Below are 19,059 nucleotides of genomic sequence, written 5' to 3' on the forward strand. Positions count from 1 at the left end.
GAGAAACAGAAATTGTTAATTATAATTTATAAAAATCTCTAGTATGAATGGATAAGCTATTAACTACTGATGTAAGTACTATATGCAACTATCTATTTAGATAAGAGAAGGGGTACTATACCCAAGTGACAATAAGAACAAGATTGTTAATAACGAAACATGGAATTGTGCAGGTTACTAGAACACTAAACTTTAGAACATGTATATACATTAGTAATATGGAGAACAATTGGCACTGAAGGAATGTTCTTAATGTAATTATTTGTGTCATAAACAAATGAATTACGACATGATTTTGTTTGATTCTGACATTAGACCTGTGTGATGTTGTGAACACAGAGTCTTTTCTTTATTTTGATTGAGCCAAAAGGTATATGTTTACCTAACATGGAACCATGGTCATGTGACCAAGAGCCTGTGCGCTCGAAACACGTCTTTTTTTGCCATGGAATAAATCGAATTGCATAAGTACCTGGTTGGTGTGGCTCAAATCTTTCTTTTCGAACAAAAGAAGTCTGCAGTATATATATATATATATATATATATATATATATATATATATATTCACTGAAGAAACCATTGGTTTCAGAGACGTTATAGTTAGAAATTAGCATTTCAAAAAGCTTTGAAATTCACTAACAAAAACATAGGTTTCAGGGGTGTTAAAGTTAGCTGGACATATCATTTGTACAAAACCATAGAAATTCCTTCATTATAGTTAGGTGCATGCTTTGTGAGCGCAGAGTGCGCGGATCTCATGTGACCTCAAAAAAAGATTTCATTGGTTCATAACATTTCCCACTGTAACTATTGAAGGACCCCACCCATTTTAATCATTCTTGTTGGAGCATCTTTAGAGAGACATCGGTTTTCCTACAAGAACCCTTTTTGCTTGTTTTTTTGGTGTTTTTGAAAAAATATCAAACAAAACGGCATCTGGACAGCAGCAGCAGCAGGAGGAAGTATCTTCTGAAGAAGAATTCTTGCAGGAGGCACCACGTCCACAGAGGCCGGAATCTGTTGTGTGGAAATTCTTCACTTTTCCCCCTGGAGAGAAGAAAGTAAATGCGAGAAAGGTGACGTGCAAAATTTGTGATCGAGTACTTTCAAGAGGCAGTGAAAAAAATACTCTTGTGGCACTGCTTCTATGTACAAGCATCTCCAGACCACACATCCTCTCAATCTTGCAGGGGAGGAAATGAGGCGAGCTGCTTTGAACCCCTCACCTGCTGTGGCAAGTACGTCTGGAGCATCCTCAGGAACACATGCAATGAACATTAGGCCAGAATTTGCCTTTCTCGAGCAACACTGCGTGAAGTGTAAGAAACTTATATGCTTCGGTGAGCGGTCGGTGGATGCAGTTTGTGCTGCGCAACGCAACCATCGTTGTTAATTATTTTTTTTTTGATCTTGGAATGATAAGTAATTCCAAAAGTTTCCTGTTTTATTTATTCTGTTTTTTTTTAATTTTTTGAAAAAACACCCAAAAATACAAAAGAAGAAAAAAAAGGTCTTATCAGAACTACCTTATCTGGTTAAAGAAAGAACTATAATTGCAAGGTAATGTGTGAAAGTTTGGTTGACTATTTGTATACAGCATGATTGACATTAGTAGTGTATGGTGAATTTAATGGTGAAGATTTATGAGGAAGTACTGTAGTGTGACACTGCAAGCTATTTAGCTGCATTGCACTGTGGCACTTCCGAAGCACAGGGATGTGACATATGAACATGAATACGTTGCAACTCTGTGCTTCCCTCTGCACTGCTTCACAAACTGCAGACATGCGGTGACACAGGTACCCTTGCACCATGGTGCAAGGATGTCTGTATTGTGCGGAGATTGTTTTTGTGCAGGAAGGGACGCCTTCCTGCTCAAAAACAATCAGTAAAGGCGTTTTCCTCTTTCAATGTATGCTGTGGAATGCAGCATGCATTGAAAGAGGAAAAAATAAGGAGAAATTAAAAAAATTCTCCTTGTTGCGCCTTGCTACATCAACTCTAGGATGGTGCAGCATTCACACACATCTTCAGATTTACGATTTCTCATAAATCTGGAGATGTGTCTTGTTCTATGGGTGTTGCGTGGGAACACCCACAGCAACACCTATGGAACGCCCCTTCAATGCAAAGTTCTGTGTATGAAGGGGTTGTATTTACAAGGAAAGGAAAAAACATGCAGGGTGGCTTTTCCCCTCCTTGTGAATATGATGGAGTGCCTGGCACCATCAATACGTTACAAGAAATGACGTACTGGTGGAACATGGTGCTTGTAAATCTGCCCCATAAGTACTTAGGTATTGGCAGACTGATACAATAAGAACATAGTGCTGGGTGGGTGATTGAAGAATTGCATGAGACTGACAGGAGGTATCCTAGACTGCATGGGTACTACTTCAGTATTTAAAGGAGTGGACCAATAGTATGTATCTGCTTGGAGATTTGTAGGGATTATGCACAGAATATTTTATATGTACTTGTGTTGGTGCCTAGGTCATTTTATAAGAATACCACTAGTAACTGGAATGATGACAGTGCTGAAAACAGAGTGAACACTTAATTTATAAGTGCTTACGTATTGGTGGAGTGATAGGATAAGTAGATAGTGGTAGATAAGTGATTAAAGAAGTGCATGGGACAGACTGGGTGATTCCTACATTGCATGAGTACTGACTGGGTATTTAGAAGAGTGTATCAATAGTATCTAGCTAGTTAAAGGTCTGCTTGGATAGTGCACAAAATATTATAGCTGTACTTGTGTTAGTAGCTAGGCCATTCCATAAGTTCATGACCAGTAACTAGAATAATTACAATATTACAAATAGAGTGTATAGTGAATTAGTTCTTAGGTATTAGTGGAGTAATAGGATAAGTAGATAGTGCTGGATGGGTAATTGGAGAAATGCATGGGACAGACAGGAGGATTCCTACACTGCATAGGTACTAACTGGGTAATTAGAAGAGCGTTTCAATAGTGTGTAGTTGGTTAGAGATGTGCATGCATAGTGTACAAAATATTGTACCTGCACTTGTGTTAGTGACTACGCCATTCCTTAAGTATACAACTAATAACTGGAGTCATTTCAGTGTTGCAAGGAAAGTGTGTGCTGAATTTATAAGTGCTTAGGTATTGGTGGAGTGATAGGATACGAAGATAGTGCTGGATGGGTGAATGGAGAAGTGCATGGGATAGACAGAAGGATTCCTAGACTGCTTAGGAACTAACTGGGTATTTAGAAGAGTGTATAAATAGTATGTAGCTGGTTAGTGGTCTGCATGCATAGTGCACAGAATATTGTAGCTGTACTAGTATTGGTGTGTCTATGGTTTCGAGAATAGCAGTCTGTATATTAGGGTGTGAGGAGGTGCATCAGATGATCATGTGGATGATGTCATCAGTGATGTCATTTGAGATGTCATCAGTGATATCATCAGTGATGTCACTGACCATGTCATGAGTGATGTAATATGGGACGTCATCAGCAGTGCATTGCGGGGGCGCGAGTTAAAGTTAGCACAACAAACTATAACGGCCGAATTTATTTTGTTTTGTTTGAGTGAAATGTCCAACTAACTATGACATCCATGAAACCTGTGTTTTTTCAGTGAATTTCTGAGGTTTTTTTAAATGCTAATTTCTAACTATAAGGTCCCTGACACTTGTGTTTTTTTCAGTGAATTTTATATATATGTATTTAATCTCCTCTCACTCTTACAAGGAAGGAATCAGCACTCAGGTTGTAGTTTGGAAGTATTTAAAAAACGACGTGATTCACGCGTTTCGGCTCATCCGAGCCTTGATAACGATACAAGACGTAATTGTAGCATCCTTTTTTAAATGTACTAATGCCTAAAGTTGCCAACATTAACAAAGGACTACATATTACTTTAATCCAAAAAGCTGGCGGCCATATTGGCCTGGTCATGATGTGAAAATTCAGGAATTTATACAATAAAGAAAAGAAAACAAGTGTTAATATGCACACAATGTCATTTCAGCATATCTTGCCCCGTGTTCGCCATACCTGTATGTTCGTCAACGTGACTTATTCATAATAAACATACTTAGGATTACAAACATCAACATAAACAATGGACTACACATTACTTTAAAGTGAAAGGCTATTGGCCATATTAATCTGGGCACGTTGCGTATTATAATGGTTCTTACACGAAAAAAAAAGAAAAAAAGGGGTGTTAATATACACAAACTATCCCTAAATAAAGTTCTAGTGATTAAAGTTCCATTCCATTCACAGCTCATTTGTGATGTCATGAGTGATGTAACTGACCATGTCATGAATGATGTAATGTTTGAGGTCATTAGCAGTACATTGCGGGGCGTAGGTTATAGTTAGCTCAGGTAACTCTAACTGCTGAATTTCACTGGTTGTGTATGAGTGAAATCTGAGTCTAACTATACCGTCCCGGTAATCTTTGTTTTTTTCAGCAAATTTCTAGGTAAATATTTAACGTTAAGTAAGATGCATACCACAGTGGATGGTGTGGGGTTGGAAGCAGGGCCTGGCATTGTGCTGCCCCCACCCAAGCTTGTTGCTCCTGCCTTCCCCCCTCCTAGCCATCCATTGTCCAAGTCCATGTCACTGCTCCCTTATTACAGCCCTGTGTGGCCGTTGTTCTGCCACTGGCCTTCCCGCCTTCTCTGAACAGTTAGCATGCTGCCCCATCTACCTCCTCCCTATCCTCCGTTGTCTGAATCTATGGACTAGCCTCCCCCTCCTGCCATGCATGGTCTGATGTGCTGCCACTGCCCTCCATTTAGCATGATGCACCAGTCCACTCCTCCTGCCCTCTATTGCTCAGTTCTATGCCCCATCATTGACCTCCTGCTTAGCCTCTGTGCTTAGCTTGCTACCCCTAATCTCCTTCCCCCTGCCCTCCGATGTCTGTGTGCATGCCCCTGCTCCATCCTTTTTGCCCACCATGTTCCATGGACCTGCCACTCCTATCTACTCTGAGTGTACTGTTGAGCTGCCACTCCCTCCCACCTGCCTAGCATTGTCAGATGACTGTAACCTGTCCCTGCCACCTCCACCCTGCCTGTTCACATTCCATGCCCCTATCCCCTTCCTCCTGTCCCCCATGGTCCATTTTACTACCAAACCCTTTTGCCCTCCCTGGTCTGTTGTGCTGCAACTGCTCCTTCTGTGTGCCCCGCGTGGTCTGTTGTGAGGCCCCTTCCCCTGAACTCTCTTGTCTGTGCCCAGGTCCTGACCCTCCCTTCTATCCTCCATGGTCCTTTGTGCATGCCCCTGCACCCTCCTCCTTGCCCATCATAGCCATTGTGCTGCCACTAACACTCCCACTTGCCATGCAGGGTCTTCTGTGCTGCCACGGCCACCTTCCCAGTGTGGTCATCTAGAGTCCCCTGACCCCCTCCCACATTCCCTCCATGGTCAGTGTGTATGCCATTATAGTCTCACTGTTGCCCTTCATGGTGTGTCTTGCTTCTAGTGCCCATCCTGTCTGACCTCCATAGTCATCTTGCTGCTCCTGCCCTGCCCACTTGCCCCCAGCCCTCTGTTTCCATGGCCAGACCCCTATCCCCTCCCTCCTGGCTTGTCTATTCCATTGTAATGCCCCTGATCCATCCCTCCTGCCGTTTAAGGTCCGTTATGCTGCAGCTTTCTCTCCTGTCTGTCCATTATGGTCAGCTAACTACCATTGCCTCTTTCCCCTCTGTTCTCTGTCCCCTCCCTATTGCTTTCTATGTATTGTTGTGCTGCACTCCCGTCCCACATGCCCTGTGTGGTGTTTTGTGCTGCTGCAAACCCTGATGCCTGCCCTGTAGGGTCAGTTTGAGGCACTTCTCCATGTACCTCAGGTCCTCTGTTATCCGAGTCCATGTCGCACCCCAATTCCTCCTGCCTTCCATGATCCAATGTACCATACTTGTTAACATTTTGAACTTGGTAAGAGGGAGATTTTGAAAATAAACTGTGGTATTGATTTTCCCCTTTGACTTACATTGAAAAAGAGGAGATTGTAGACAGGAGACAGATCAAATAAAGCCCATTTGGGCTTAAAAACATTAGATGTCGCCAGGCTGAATCGGGTCTGTTGGCATGTATGGTTGTACTACCACTGCCTCTTCCTTCTGCCCACAATGGTCTATTATATTGCCACAGCCTCTCTTGCCAGTCATGTATTGTTGGTTTGTTGCTCCTGCCCCCCTTTCCACTGCCCTCCATAGACTGTTGTGCTGCCACTGCCCTTCCTGCCTGCCCAGTGTGGTCAAATTGTTGCCGCTGCACCCTCCTTCCTGTCTTCAATTTTCAGAGTCCGTGCCCTTGGCTTCTGCCTCTCAACAGTATCCTAATGAACAACTAGATTGCTAACAATCTATATTTATTACAAAAGTGGGCAACGCCTGACGTCATATTGATGTAATCGAAACTATAATACCTAGAGCATTTCCTTTAGAAATTACATATATGAGAGGGTCTTATTTGCATCAAAACTATGGTTAGTGCTCTAAAAAACTAAAATGATGACATATTTTCTGAGTTTTCAAATAGCGACAAAGCACTTTTAAATTATTTGTTATCTTAATGTTTTTTTATCCAGTTGACCACTTGATAAAATGTTGCACTTAGGGGAGAGGATGTGGTGTTATTTCCAGAGCTGCAGACTTTGCAACTGGGGAACCAGGTTGGAGTTTCTGCTTCAGCTCGACATTCTGTGAATTTTGGTCAAATCACTTAATCTCCCCATGTCTAAAACCAAAATGAATTTGTTCTTGTGTGATGTAACCAATGCTCATGTAAAGCACTCCAATACCTGACAAGCCTGCACTATATAAAACTGCAAAAACACAAAAAATAAAAAGTGTTTTGCACACTTCTGTCATTGGGCTACATCTGGGTGATATTTGTGCTACATATGGGCTCTTTTTTCTCGGCTGTCCATCTTGGGAGAATTATTTGTTATGACGTTTCCTAATTTCCTCATGTACTGCAGTCTCCTCAGTAGGAAATGCTTTCAGTTTTTTACTTTGATTCCATCAAAAAGGTATTCAGATATGTCACACATTTGCCATCAATTCTAAATGTTAGCACTCTAGTTGCTCATTAGATCACTGCAGTAAAGCTACTGCTCACCAGGGAAGTCTGCTGCTGGTATTCAAAGTGCATGTTTCAGTCTGCATGTCATAATTTTTTAATGAAATAAGAGAGGATTTGAGAAGTCAAAATGTGCCCTAATATTTCTTTCTGCAGCACTAATCATAATTTCTATGGCAAAATGAACCCCCTAATTTTGCTCCCTTGCAAATTAAATGTTTTAAGTGTTACCACTTTATTCCAATCAAGATGGCTTCAGGTGTGCCATACTTTTGTCATAAGTAAGACTGTTAGCGTTCTAGTTGTTCTTTAAATGTAAATTGATACTTGTATAGCGCACTACTCACCCGAAAGGGTCTCAAGGCGCTTGTACGAATACCACTGTGGAACCCATCCTGGCTTTCCCTGTGAGGCGTCCACTCCTGGGCACTCCCAAGGTGGAGGCCAGGCATCCTTAGCGTTGTGGGGGCCGTTGTGGAGATTAAGCAAGCTATTGCCCAGAGTTGCAGAGTGGGACTCCATGATTGGAATAGGCACCGAGGCGAGAATTATCAGGTCCGTGGAATTTTGAGCCCAAGACCCGCCGAAGTGGGAAATTGAACCCTGGTCCCGGGCTAGACCTCTGCATCAGGGTCTGCTGCTCTAATCATTGAGCCACACTTCTCGACTCTGAACACTCTGGGACATTCTGTCATTGGGCTATACTTGGGCTACATCTCGTTGATATTTGTGCTACATGTGGGCTCTTTTGTCTCTGGTGGCCATCTTGGTAGACTTATTTGTTATGTAGTTTCCTAATTTCCTCATTTACTACAGTCTCCTCAGTAGGAAATGCTTTCAGTTTTTTACTTTGATTCCATCAATTAGGCATTAAGATGTGTTACACATTTGCCTTAAATTCTGAATGTTAGCACTCTAGTTTCTTATTAGATCACTGTAGTAAAGCTACTGCTCACCAGGGAAGTGCGCTGCTGGTATTGAAAGTGCATGTTTCAGTCTGCATGTCAGAATTCTTTAATGAAATAGAAGAGGATTCGAGAAGTCACTTAAAATGTGCCCTACTTTTATTTCTATAGGGCACTAATCATACTTTCTATGGCAAAATGAACCCCTTCATTTTGTTCATTTTAAGTTAAATGTTTTAAGAGTTACCACTTTATTCCAATCAAGATGGCTTGATGATGGACCTCATGCTTACTCTAGCATGCAAAGTCATTCTAAGCAAGTGGAAAAGTGCTTGTGAAGTCTCCTTTAGAATGTGGCAAGACTGGCTATTATCCATAAGAGGTGCTGATAATTAATCTCTCCATAGTTCTCCATAGCGTAAATCGCACAGAGAACTGTGGGGTTCCCTTGACTCTTCGTACTCATGTTATGATCCTCCATAAGTTCGCAATCACTGTTATGCCTGAAAGGCCTCATAATCCTCACAAACTGGAGTAATACTTTGTTTCTGCCTACTGTGTGAATTGATTGTCCTGAACACTTAGATATATTATTAAACATACGTTAGAAGAAGAAGAATTATTTGGCACTAGAGCTAAGTCATTATTGTTATTTTATAATTATTGTCACTGTTTTATTGTTATTTTTATTATTATTATTACTATAATTTTCTTTTTTGAAGCATTTTAGTATTATTGCTGTCATGTATTGCGTTACTGTGACTATAACTATGATTATTATTGTCACCTTTTTATGTATCGTGTTGTTTGCCCTTTTGTTTATCCTCAATAAAAAACGATTTGAAGTAAAGGATAGCTTCAGATGTGCAATACGTTTGTCATAAGTAGGACTGTTTGCGCTCTAGTTGTTCTTTAGAACACTCTGGGAAGCTGCAGTAGAACACAAAGGAATCAACTGACAGTCTCTGCTCTTGTTGGATGTACATCTTTTACTGAGAATGTCAGACTTCATTCTCACATGATCGCGAAAGATAATGTGAATTTACAGAAAATATGCTCTCAGTTTAACTTATAGATCACCTTCCAAACCTCTGTGGAAAAAGCATGAGAAAATAGTTTTCTCTCAATCATGATTCATGATATCCCAGCAGAAGCTTTTTCGCATGGTAAAATCCCCTTAGAACACACCACAATTCCTAAAATGAGTATGGTACCATCAACAAATGATTTATAATGTAAATAAAGTCTTAAAACCTTCTATTAACTGCAATGCTTTTTAATGAGGTGCTATCATGTATATTGGTCCCAAGATGGCTGCCAACACTTTTGGATGAAGTGCTGACAGCCAATCAGATCTCACGATGAGATGTGTGGTTAGGCTCCGCCCAGATAAATATATTTATTTTTCCATTAATATTTTAAAAACTACTGAACAGATTTATACCATTTAAAAAAGGGCTCTTTCTGAACCAAGGGCTACCTTTTTGCCAAATTTGGTGTAATTCCGTCCAGCAGTCCGGGCTGTAGCTGTGTCTAAAGTTTCCTATGGAAAATTGCATGGGGAAATAAAGCTTTGGGACCCCCATTTTTCTCGACCCCCACTTGCCGAATCACCCCAAAACTTTCAAGATAGGAGCGGACCGAAGTGGGCCATAAGTTTTACAAATTTCACGAAGATTCGTCAATCGGCGGCAAAGTTATTGGAAATAGAATGTTACAATTTTCCTATGGTAACTAGGCCCTAACTATAACTACCTATATATATATATATTTTTCTTTTTTTTGAGGCACTACGACTACCATCATGCGACAGGGTGGCCACGCCCATGAAGGCGGAGTCTACGGATTGAAAAGGGTGCCGAAAAACTGCCGTACTTTGCATTCAAATCTCCGTTGCCCATGAAGAAGTTATGGAAATGAAACGCGTCGGCAATACGGATAACAATTTCTGTGATGCAAGGCTCCTTTGCCCATTGTGCGCTCCAATAAATCAATGTTGGCAATAGACTTTCCTGACGTGTGGTCTCTCTATAGCAGGCACCTTTTTGTGGTTGAAGTAAAGCGGCTTGCCTGAGCCGCAGAGAGAACCCCAGCGCTGGTTTCCAGCGCTCCAGGAGCGGCACCATACGATGCTGCTCGTGAAAGGTCAGGAGCCTGTTTTTTTTGGAGGCAATCAGTGCCAGTGGGGACTGGAGCTGCAGCACCACTACCCACTGTGGTTATATTTTTCAAATTTGCAAGAACACGGCAACTCACTTGAGTAGACCAGCGACACTACGACTACCATCATGCGACAAGGTGGCCACGCCCATGAAGGCGAAGTCTACGGATTGAAAAGGGTGCCGAAAAACTGCCGTACTTTGCATTCAAATCTCCGTTGCCCATGAAAAGTTATGGAAACGAAACGCGTCGGCAATACGGACAGCAATCTCTGTGATGCAAGGCTTCTTTGCCCATTGTGCGCTCCATTAAATCAATGTTGGCAATAGACTTTCATGACGTGTGGTCTCTCTATAGCAGGCAACTTTTTGTGGTTGAAGTAAAGCGGCTTGCCTGAGCCGCAGAGAGAACCCCGGCGCTGGTTTCCGGCGCTCCAGGAGCGTTACCATACGATGCTGCTCGTGAAAGGTCAGGAGCCTGCTTTTTTGGAGGCAATCAGTGCCAGTGCGCACTTGAGCTGCAGCACCACTACCCACTGTGGTTTTATTTTTCAAATTTGCAAGGACACAGCAACTCACTTGAGTAGACCAGCAGCACTACGACTACCATCATGCCACAGGGTGGCCACGCCCATGAAGGCGGAGTCTACGGATTGAAAAGGGTGCCGAAAAACTGCAGTACTTTGCATTCAAATCTCTGTTGCCCATGAAGAAGTTATGGAAATGAAACGCGTCAGCAATACAGACAACAATCTCTCTGATGCAAGGCTTCTTTGCCCATTGTGCGCTCCAATAAATCAATGTTGGCAATAAACTTTCCTGATGTGTGGTCTCTCTATAGCAGGCACCTTTTTGTGGTTGATATATATATATATATATACATATATATATTTATATACATATATATATATATATATATATATATATATATATATATATACATACATATATATATATATATATATATATATATATATATATATATATATATATGTATATAAATATATATATATGTATATATATATATATCAACCACAAAAAGGTGCCTGCTATAGAGATATATATATATATATATATAATTTGCCACTAGTGGCAGTATGTTTTCAATTTCCATTCATCACATGATGCATCACGTCACTGTGAGGGGGTGTTCCCTTCAACACTGCATTTAAAAATAGCATTCTGTCTTTTGTGCATGATGCAGCTTGATCAAGGGCATAACTTGCCAGAAACGTGTAGCTGCTCTCTGTGCATCAATAAACTTACCGATGCTGATTCATTGTGGTCCGTCTCCCTTTGTTTGCTGGCGTGCGAGGCTGTGCTGGGTCTGAGACGCCGGGAAATTCGAGGAGGAGTCACGTGGTGTATGTTCAACAGAGGTTGAATTGTCTCGTAACGGACCCCTTCCCCGTGAAGTGGAAGCTGCCTTCAAATCTGCTTTGTGCTCATACGTCCTTTTGGGAACCCCGGCAGCTACCCCCTGGCTTGCGAGAAACTACAGAAACCGAAGCACCTCGGCGGTCGAACTGCGGTGTGGGCTCGTGTCGGCGGACGCGGCACACCGAGCGGATCCCGCGGTTTGATGATTTGGTGAGGGACAGAGCTTTGTTCCAGGTGGGGAAGTCTAAGAACAGCAATTAATTGCAAGGCGATATATGAAAAACGGAACGGAACTGAATATTCGTGCAATTATTAATTGAATAACATTGCACAGAGAGTCAAAAACATGTCTGATGAACTAGACAGGTTGCGGGAGGAAGCTGCAGTTAATTTATTTAACGGCTTAACCAATGATAGTAGCAATACCAAAACGCCTACTCATGAGAAAACTCAGACTGAACAAACAAGAAACTTGAAAATAATATTCAAGGAATTGGAATGACTAAAAAAACTGGAATGTACCAAGTGGTGGGAGCATAAATCGTTGAGCAAATATGAGGAAATAGGTCGTGTTCCACGCGGAGTACGCATTCTTTTGGGACCTAGCTTCGAGAAACCCGATCCCGCTATGTTAGAGGAGTGGGGGGAGAGTAACTTGGCGGCCTCGATGAATTTAGTATGCATCTTGATTAAATCTGTCGCGAAAGATCGGAGCAGACTACTTGATGAAATTAAACTTATTGAATCGGAATTATTGGCACATACTGAAGTGGATGAAATAAAAAAACTATCAGACATAATGAATGAGCGGCTAAGAAAACACGAGGAGAAAATCAAAATTCGTAAGGCCACTAAATTTACCCGTGATGCTAATGACTATCGTGATGGCAAAATTTTCACATTCTCAAGAAAATACGATTCAGCCAAAAGGCAGGCCTTTAGCAAAAAGAATGTTAACATCGTTGCCACCGCCATGCCTAGCACTAGCACAAATACTAACACACATAGAAACAGTATGCAATCCGGGATCGTATCCGTCGGTTCAGAAAGTAATGAAACGATTGAAACAATCAGCCTTGGTTCAGATACGGATTCTATTAGAAGTGACTCCAGTGGTAATTTGACCGCTTCATCTCCAGTGAATTCGGATTTAAACTTGGCCGGACTAACAAAACTCAGCTTGCAGCAAGAAATGGATTTCATTGTGGAGGAAAGATTACAGACTTTGAGGCCGAGGCAGCAATCATTGCAAACAAACAAAGGAGGAACAAGCGGAGAAAAGAAAGGCGCCGCAGGCGGTAACAACAGCGCCCAAACACAGAACAAAAAGAAAAAAGCATGGGTGAAACGCCGCTAAATGACAACACTATAATAAATCTCTCTAGCATTACATTAAGTAAGGTGGAAGAGCAGTTATTATCACTGGGTCTGAATTATTGTCCAGTTCAAAGCTTTAATTACGCCATGACTAGAGTTGATTTGTTTTGCTATATAAGGAAACTCAAATTGAAAAAACATTTTGCGCTAAAAGCTACTAAGGAACCTTCAAGTGCCAATGACATACCGGATGAACTGAACAACGATAGTATCAGTGCACTGGCAGCATCAGATGTGCACACATTCCTGGATGCCAACGATTTAAATACTTCCACCCATGACTCTGAGGCAGACCCTGATGCTTCCACACAAGCACGTTTAAGCAAGATCTCTGTCTTACAAAAAGGAGCGGGGCTAAGCCCATTCAAAAGTAAATCTAAATATGTACCATTGATGCCTAAAGAGGCCATCGATGTTTTCCATGACTGTGTCACCAATGATATCAAAAAATTGTACAAACAGACCAACACCAAATCAAAAAAGAAAATTACACACATGAAAAGAGAATATGTGAAGTTGATAAAGAAGCTTGGTGAAAATCATAAAATAGTAGTGAAGAAATCAGATAAGGGGGGCAATTTGGTTATTTGGCCAAAGCAGGACTACATATTAGAGGCCAAACGTCAGCTAAATGACCCCCTCTGTTACAAGATTTCTACCCAGAAGGAATATTCTAATGCCAGGGATAAATTGCAACACATGCTGGCTCAGTGGAAAAGAGAAGGACTTATCTCTTCTGAGGAATATAAGTTTATGTATTTGGAATTTCCCATCATGCCATCACTATACCTGATTCCTAAGGTACATAAAGGTGTAGTTCCAGTGCCGGGCAGGCCTATCGTGTCAGCCATTAAAAGCATGGGTGAAAAGGTTGGCCAATATATAGACTTTTTCCTCCAAGACATTGTTAAAAACCTTTCCAGCTATGTACCCGACACCAGTGACTTTTTGCTCAAAATTGCTAATATTGAATGGGAAGACAGTATGTGGTTAATTTCGCTAGACGTTGAAGCGTTATACACAAGTATTGATCATGTACAAGGTCTTAATGCTATCCAATATTATTTGGCCAAAAAACCTATAGCTTTTTATGAGCATAACAAAGTCATTTTGGGACTTATTGAATGGTGTTTGCATAACAACTTTTTTACCTTTGGCAAAGACATCTATAGACAGCTAAGAGGAGTGGCGATGGGGGCATGTTTCTCCCCCAGCTATGCGTGCTTGCACGTTGGCTGGTGGGAGGAGCAGGTCCTCACCGCAGTACACTCCACCTGGATGAACAATCAGGTTAAGTGTTATCTGAGGTATATAGATGATATATTCATTGTGTGGAAAGGCTCTAAGGATGATGCACTACTATTCATTGAGAGTATTAACAACAACTCCATGAATCTAAACTTCACAGCACACATTGATCAACACAGGATGCAGTTCTTGGATGTAGAGGTCTATGTTGCCAACTCTAAGTTAAACACTACATTGCACAGAAAATCTACTGCCGGGAATATGACTCTCCATGCAGCAAGTATGCACCCTAAACATACCATTGTGGGGATACAGTACGGAGAGATTCTCAGTTCTCCCTCTGACTATGAACATTGCCTTAAAGAGTTGTTGGCACGTTTAAAAGTCAGGGGTTATTCAGATACTATCCTGAATAAGGCAGTTGAAAAGTCCAAACTCAGATCCAGACAGAGTCTTTTTCCTGAATCCCAGTCAGAACTAGATCAGGAAAGTAATTCTGGAACCCGAGAAGACTGCCCGCGTATGATCACTGCCTTTAGTAGCGAGGACAGAAAACTAATAGCAATACTAAAAAAGAATTGGCCTATTGTTCTTAGTGACCATATTTTGAACACTAGGCTGCCGGCCTACCCAACTATCACCTTTAGACGGGCCAGAAGTATGGGTTCTGCTCTGGACAAAGCAGCCCCTGAATTAAAATCTAAAATTCCCTCGTTGAAACCCTCTAGGGGTTTTTTCAAATGCTCCAGCTGCCGCGTGCAGGTTCGGTATCAATACTTTACATTATTCTATCCCATTTGATACAGAACCTAGAACTATCACTGGCAATTTCAATTGCAAGACTGATTATGCTGTGTATGTCCTGACGTGCACCTGCTGGCTAAGATATGTGGGTAGTACCAAGCTCCAGGTGCACGTCAGGATCTTACAGCATTTACGCGCTATTCTTCATAATGACCCGGCCTATCCAGTAGCTCGTCACTTCAAAAGAATCCACAATAACGATCTTTCTTGTCTGAAATATTTTGTGATTGGAGCCATACCCCCTCTGAAAAGAGGTGGTGACCGGGAATCATTGTTAAGGCAATTGGAAACCAAGATGATACTGGAATTAGATACCCGTTGGCCCAATGGATTGAATAACATCGAGGAAATGCATCATTTTTTGTGATGCCTCTTTCTTACTTTGCGATTCTTTCCTCAATAGTAATCTGGCACCCAGCAGTTTATATTCACTCCCTCTTAGTTAGGTTCCCTATTTTGAGGTTGAGGCCGGGTCTAGACACTGTTCTACACATATCTGTCTTTCTCTATATATATCTGAGATTAGTAGTATTTGTTGATCTTCTGGTGTACAGTATATTTATTCTTTCTTTTATGATATGTGGTCTATTTGCAATTTAGTCCTTGACATATATGTATATAGATATTTATATATATATATTTATCTACATATATTTCTATCTATTTTTCTACTTTTCTATTTTGACTGGGTTTGGTTTGATAACATGAAATATTATATTTGCCATAGGTTTTTATTCTCATGTGTATATATGCGTGTATATATACCATTTAATGTGTATATATATGTATATATATTATTGGATAATGGTTTAGGTGTATTTATTGGGTTTTAACACATTTTTTACACTATTTTATACTATTTATTGCAAAGTGATAAATCATACCCATGAATTAAATATAGTCAAATGTTTCCAGGGATCTGAGAAGCTTTCTATGTCATGATATTTTTTGTCTTTTGTACAATGAATGGTATTGCACTGCTCTTTCTTTTCTCTCGCTCTCCTTTGCACTTAGTTTACTCTCACTCAGCACTTTATTGTCTGCCACTTTTTTACAGCCATATAGGCACACTGTGTATCATATTATACATGTCTAAATAATTACGTCTTATGAGAATTTTGTATTTATACAGTTAGTCTTTGTTTAACTCATTTGGCGTATATATGTAATTAGTTTATTTATTCATTACAGCATACACACATGAATCCTGGATTTATCTGGAAATATTTGTTTGTGCTGATTGTATGGCAGTAGCCACTAGTGGCAGTATGTTTTCAATTTCCATTCATCACATGATGCATCACGTCACTGTGAGGGGGTGTTCCCTTCAACACTGCATTTAAAAATAGCATTCTGTCTTTTGTGCATGTTGCAGCGTGATCAAGGGCATAACTTGCCAGAAACGCGTAGCTGCTCTCTGTGCATCAATAAACTTACCAATGCTGATTCATTGTGGTCCGTCTCCCTTTGTTTGCTGGCGTGCGAGGCTGTGCTGGGTCTGAGACGCCGAGAAATTCGAGGAGGAGTCACGTGGTATATATATATATATATATATATATATATATCAATTCAGTTGCAGAAAACCCATTTGTACAAGGCACCAGGAAGACTATTAGTTCTCACTTCTATTTTAATGGCAGCATGCACTAGCGGGACTTCAAAGCAGTCCCTTTCAAATGTCTTCTTTCTCGTTCGCCTGACGCGTTTCAGGAAAAGAGTTTCCTTTCTTCAGAGGCACAGATTGTGGCCATTGACGACAGCATTTGGCACTCGCGATATTTAATGAACACCTGTCCATGTGGGCGTGGCTACAAATGCCTTCTGGGTGTTGTAGTGCTGTTTATTTTCTTTCCCCAGTGGGTGCGGTCGTCATGTCCTTTTAAAACAGTCTTTATCCCAAGTGGGTGGAAATGGGATTCGCTGCAGCGTGAAGGCGAGCATCCCCCTGCGTGGGGTGCTAGCCCGCTTCCTTCTCCGTGTTCAATCCCTTGCTGAGATTTGAGGAGATCCTCTTTCGGCAGTGGGCTTCTGTACACGACCGAGGCCAGCCGTAAAACATCAATTCAGTTGCAGAAAACCCATTTGTACAAAGCCACAGGAAGACTATTAGTTCTCACTTCTATTTTAATGGCAGCATGCACACGCGGGAAACATTCTGAGCCTATAGTCTTGGTCAGGGGGTGGTACATGGATCTTTAGGCTCAATTTTTATAAAAAATAAAAAAAATGGCGCGGTACTCGTGCAGTACTTGTATGCGGTGGAAAAGGTGAAAAAAAATGGGGGCAAATTACGGGGGCATTTTTTCTGCATAATGGGGGCTTGTAAGGTGGCCCGAGCAGTGGGGAACGGAACTCCTCTGGTTTTATTTTGAAGTATGCGGGGGGTTACGGTCGTACTCCCCGCAGTCTCGGTAAGCGGCACCCCTGGGTCTTTAAAAAAATAAATATATGTTTTGAGCTCTCTCTCTCTCTCTCCCCGTACACGTCGCGGGGAACGCCACATTTCTGGGGCAGTGATATGTAAGATGACCTTCCAGCTCCGGGTACCTGCATTGTCTGGAGTTTTTTATTAATGTAGGGAGGGTGGGCTTGATAATACGTCCTTGTAAATTCCCATAGAAGCCTATGTTCTGGTGTTAACATGGGCTTCTATGGGAAATAACAAGGTCGTATTATGAAGCTCATTATCACCGTTTTATCTGCAGTTTTCTGCCAATAAAACGGAGATAATTTTAACACCGTCCCTTCATAATATGCACCTAAGTTTACTGCTAAAAAAAAAGAGCAATGGGCCATATTATCAACAAAAGGCGATACATTATTGTCGCTTCTATTGGCAGGAAACTGACGATAAAGCTGCGATAATGGACTTGATAATATGCCCTTGTGAATAACCATAGCAGCCCAGGTTAACATCAGAACTTGAGCTGCTATGGGAATTTACAAGGGCCTATGGTTTTTTATTAATGTTGGGAGGGTGGGCTTGATAATACGTCCTTGTTAATTGTCATAGAAGCCTATGTTCTGGTGTTAACATGGGCTTCTCTAGGAAATAACAAGGCGGTATTATCATGGTAATTATCGCCGTTTCATCAGCAGTTTCTTGCCAATAAAACGGCGATAATTGTAACAGCGGTCCCTGATAATATTCACCTAAGTTTTCTGGTCAAAAAAAGAGCAATGATCCATATTATCAACAAAAGGTGATACCTTATTGTCGCTTTTATCGGCAGGAAACTGCAGATAAAGCGATGATAATGGGCTTGATAATATGCCCTTGTGGATAACCATAAGAGCCCAGGTTAACAACAGAACCTGGGCTGCTGTGGGAAGTTACAAGGGCCTATTATCAAGCACATTATCGCCGCTTTATCAGCAGTTTCCTGTCGATAAAAGCAGCGATAATGTATCGCCTTTTGTTGATAATATGCTCCTTCATTTCTATGGTAGTATGTAAAGCTTTCCTTTTTTGGTTGGTGTAGCAATTGTACTCTCTTCGCATGCTCAGCGTCGTTTTGAAGCCCACGTTTTCTTTTTCTACAAGTTCAACAAGCAGACCTTTCTTTATATCAGTTAGTAAATCTGTCGCTTTCTTTTCCTGGTTCGTGTGTGTCATCCGCTGCTGTACTTTTGTACAGTATTAATAGTCATATTCTATGGGAAATAACATGGCCATATTATGAAGCTCATTATCGCCGTTTTATCGGCAGTTTCCTGCCAATAAAACAGTATATATATATATATATATATATATATATATATATATATATATATATATATTACCTACTGGCGGTCGCCAGTAGGTATATATAGTTAAGATTTTTTCTCTATGGGATTTTTGAAAATTCTATGTCTAATAACTTTGGCGTTTGTGGACGGAATTGGCTGAAATTTTCAGGAAAATGGAGCATTTTGTTTCTGAGCAGCCCCTGACAATTTGGGGGGGTTTCATCAAGGGGGGGCCAAGAAAAAAGGGGGGTCCCAAAACGCGTTTTTCCCATGTTAATTTCCATAGGGCGGTTGGCCTCACTTTTAGCTCGAACGGCTGAATGTATTTGCACGAAACTTGGCAAAATTGTAGGGACTGTTAGCCCGATGTGCCTT

Source organism: Lissotriton vulgaris, chromosome 12 (genome assembly GCF_964263255.1).
Source record: "Lissotriton vulgaris chromosome 12, aLisVul1.2, whole genome shotgun sequence".
Classification (NCBI taxonomy): domain Eukaryota; kingdom Metazoa; phylum Chordata; class Amphibia; order Caudata; family Salamandridae; genus Lissotriton; species Lissotriton vulgaris.